A 4,465-nucleotide genomic window follows, 5' to 3' on the forward strand; every position below is an offset into this window, starting at 1 on the left:
AAAAAGGAAAAAAGCCTTTTCTCTCCATATTTGCTAATTGAAAACAACCCTAGTGAGGCATGAGTTTAGAGTACAGAAAGGCAATTTTGTCATTAATGAATTAGTGTTCTAAACTATGGCTGACTCAGACCCAAAAACATGGTCCTGACTGAGAGAACAGAACTGTTAAAGACTTTGGAGATCTGTGGGGAATTGCAGTTTCAGAGAGAGGAGGCAAGCTTGTATAATAATGAAAACAGTCCTTTTTCCTAGGTTGTATGCCAAAGAGTTTGGAGTTTGATTTAGGATCCTGGAATGCTAGTGTGTCAGAATTTTGTATAAATAATGAGAACATGTCTGACCTATAAAGGAGTGATGAAGTATACAAAGTTCAGGCCAAAAGGGCTTTGCATTTTGGGGGTGCAAAGGAGCTAAGACACAGATGTGGCTTAGAGAGGGGATATAGAAGTATAGGAAAATATAATGAATAGTGAAAATTATAACAGCACAATTTATATTTCAATGTACAATAATTGTAGAGAAGTACTGCAGAAATTTAGGAAGGACTGAGACTCCAGAAATAACACTCTCAGAGAAGAAGAAGCTCCTGGAATGCAGGAAGGTACAATTAGTTGGCAACAGACTACAAGGCTGTTCTAAGGAAGTCATCCTGACTATTCATCTATCATTGAAGAAAGTCATCCTTACTATTCATCTATCATTGGCAAATATTATAATTTTTTCTTTTCACATAAGAAAGCAGAGACTCAGAGAGGTTGAGATTCACCCAAAGTCACACAGTTAATTAGTAGCAGAGCCAGCACTGGAACCAATGTCTCTGGGCCTTTTTAGCAGCTTTCATGTCTAGGCTCTTGACCTTGAGTATATTATTGTAAGATGGCACTGAGTATGGAAAGTATTGAGGAAAAGGAGATTAGGGAACAGGGAAAGAGACTTCTTCATTACATATATCATGAACACTAACTAATAAGGATGATCAAATGGTGATTTATTGAGCTGGTAATGTAATAAAAGGCAATCTAAAGATTCTTAACTACATGTACACACAAAATGGTAACTATGTTAAGTGAGGGATGTGTTAATTAACTTGATTATGGTAAGCATTTCACAATATATATGTATATTAAATCATCACATTGTACACCTTAAAAATTATACTATCGAAATACATATTATTTGTCATTCATATCTCAACAAAGCTGAAAAAATAGAGATTCATGAAAGCATCAATATCTATTGGTACTGATATATGAATTTTATAAAGAATTAGTCTCACTGAATTGATAAAGCAAACCAGTTTGTCGTACAAAACTGACAATTTTAGAGAAGGATTTTCCAGGCTGAAGAGCAGGTGTGTTCACTTGTGTCACCTCTTGGTGAACAATGGTATTACAGTCTAGCTAGAATTATACCTTTTAAATAACCACTGGTGAATCTAACTTCTAAAAAGCAAAAACTGTGAAATCAGAAATATGTGATATTTAGAGACATTCTGAGAGATTGAAGAAAGGTCAGAAGGAGGAAAATAACACACCAAAGGCTTAACCACTATAACTGAGACAGTGCTTGTGTAATCATCTATGTGTTAACCTATTTTCCCAAACTCCCTTGCAATTAGGCTGGGGACGTGTACTAGTTCTGAACAATGATCTCTAAGTGTATTTATGTGTACCACTTCTAGATCCAGAGCATTCAGAGTTGGTTTCCTCCTCCATTTTTCTCTTCTCTAATGATCTTGGAAACTACATGTTGAGATAATGGTGTCATAAAATGGGTAAAACCTGAATCCGAGTCACTGCTTGGAGGAAAATCCTTACTAACCTGAATTAAACTTGATGAAAGAAACTTTTGTTGTGTGAGAACACTGAAAAATTTATTTATTTTCGAGGCAGTTAGCAGTAACTAGCCCTAATGCAATCTTTTCATGAGAATATCCAGAGCAGTCAGACTCTTGCATGATAACCACCTTCCTCCCTTACATGTCTTTAAGTGCATTTCTAATTGTATGAAAATAATAAAAGCTCTTGGTCATTTAAAATTCTATTAATTCGACAAAAATTCATTTTGTACCACTTCATTGGGAGGCACTTATTCCATAAAACTATGTAACTAAAGTTTTGATATTTTCTAGGACTTCCATCAAGAATAATGAGTAATGGAACAAACAATGCATTTGGAAGGCAACCATAAATGCGCTAAAACCAGATTCTGGTGATGGTTACACAAATCTATAAATTTACTAAGAAGAGATAAAGTATATACTTAAAACATATGACCTCTATGATGCTTAAATTATACTTTAATAAGGTTATTTTTAAAAAGAAGTTAATTAGAAACAAGTATTTTCATAAAACTTTGCACATGTTTGCACACTGATTATAATTATTCCCAAATTCACTTCAAAGAATCCTATGACCATATCCATAAAATAAGATATGAACTAAATAATGAAGCCTTCTTAACAGGAGAGCTAAGAATAATATTGCCAGTCCCAGGAAGAATTCTAGCTAATAATAATTGCATAGTGAGTTTGGGGTTTGTTTCTCTTGGAAGGTCCCCAACAAGGGGGAAAAATAACAGGACACAAAACAGCTAGAAATAGTCCTCATAACATGGAACACTAGGGAATCATAACAGAAGAAACATTTCTCACAGATTCCCAACCTCTCACTCACATTATAAGTAACAGACACTAGAGTGTTGGCTCCTGCTGAGACAGAGTGACTAGAAGCAATTCTGAACAAGGCCATCCTTAAGGAAAAGAGGTAAGTAACCCAACGTTGCATTTGCAATTTATCCCTTCACTTCTTTTCTCAATACCCTTCACGTTGCCCATCTGTATAGGAATAAAGGAAAACAAGATATCATGTAAAATTAATGATGCTAAATTGTTGAGGGCATACTCCCAATGAAATTTGGACAAGGCATAAACCAAAAGAATAACTTATAACAGTGAAATTTAAGATGTAAATGATAGAAAAGTGTGGAAGATATTATTTTATAAAGAAGCCTTCCAAATACTCATGAACTTGTACCACGAAAGCAACTACCTATTTTGTAGTAGTAGTAGTAGTAGTAGTACTAGTAGTAGTAGTAGTAGTAGCAGCAGCAGCAGTAAAACAGCTAACATTTATTTGGCATTTACTATGTGTCATGTCCTCTGCTAAGTAATTAATATAATTATATCATTTAATACTCTCAATCAAGCTATGAGGTGGATATCATTGTCTCCAATCTAAAGATCAGGAAACTAAGACATAGAGAGGTTAAATAAATTGTTCAAGATTGCACAACTAAGAAGCAATGGAACCTACACCTTGAGTGTTATATACATTATTAAGATAGTTCAACAGGGAAACTGCAGATTCAGAATAGAAAAGGAAAAGAAAGGAGACTGACATAATTGAATACCTAGATGACAAGTTCAACAGTATGCATGCTTGCAGACATATTCTTACTTAACCCTCAATATAATCCTGCAAGGCCAGTATAACTGCTCCTTCTTACAGATGTGTAAACAATCTTATTCTTCCAACAAGTGCTTATGGAGTGTCTACTGTGTTCCAGGCAATATACTGGATGCTCAGGCCACAGAAGTCAACACATAAGGAAAGTAGCCTGCTTTTGTGTAATATACATTTTAGTGGGAGGGAGAGAGAAACAATAAATAAACATATTATGAGGTAAAATGAAGCAGAATAAAGGGAGAAAATTATTCCTTGTTTTCTTTCTCAAAACAGGCACTCTCGTAAATTTACTGCTTATTATTCCACTTTTTATTATGCATACATACATATTATATATATGAAATGTATGTATACATATAATATATATACATATATGTATATATGTAGCATGTGTATACATACATATATATGAGTGTGTGTGAGGTGTGTGTGTATATCCATAAACAACATTGTACCTTTTAGTTTTTGCTGTATATCAAACCAAGTATAATACAACATTCTTCTGCTTCCAGGTCTGTCAGGTGGGGCAGCTTTTCTCCCTGTATTTTCATTCTGAGGCTGATATAAAAGGAATGGTCTCGGTGGACATGCTGTGCCCTCACATGGTAGAGAGACAGACAGACAGACAGACAGAGACAGAGAGAGAAGGGAATTCTCTGGTATTTCTTCCTATAAGGTCACTAATCTCATCATGAGGTCCCCAACATCATGACCTCATCAAAACCTAATTACCTCCTAAAGACTACATCCTCAAAAACTATTACATTGGAGGTTAGACCTTGTAACATGAATTTTGGGCAGACAAAATTCAGTCCATAACAATCCCCTGTTCTCTTCCATTGGTCTATTTGTTTATCCCTGTGTCAATATTACACTTGTAACTCATTATAATTTTGCATTGTCTTGATATCTGAATACAAATGTAAAAATTAGCAAATAAATTTACACTAAAATATGTGTTATTTATTGGAACTGTATGGAATTTACAGATAGAGAGA

The sequence above is a fragment of the Pteropus medius genome, unplaced genomic scaffold (genome assembly GCF_902729225.1).
Source record: "Pteropus medius unplaced genomic scaffold, Ma_sr-lr_union100, whole genome shotgun sequence".
Lineage (NCBI taxonomy): Eukaryota > Metazoa > Chordata > Mammalia > Chiroptera > Pteropodidae > Pteropus > Pteropus medius.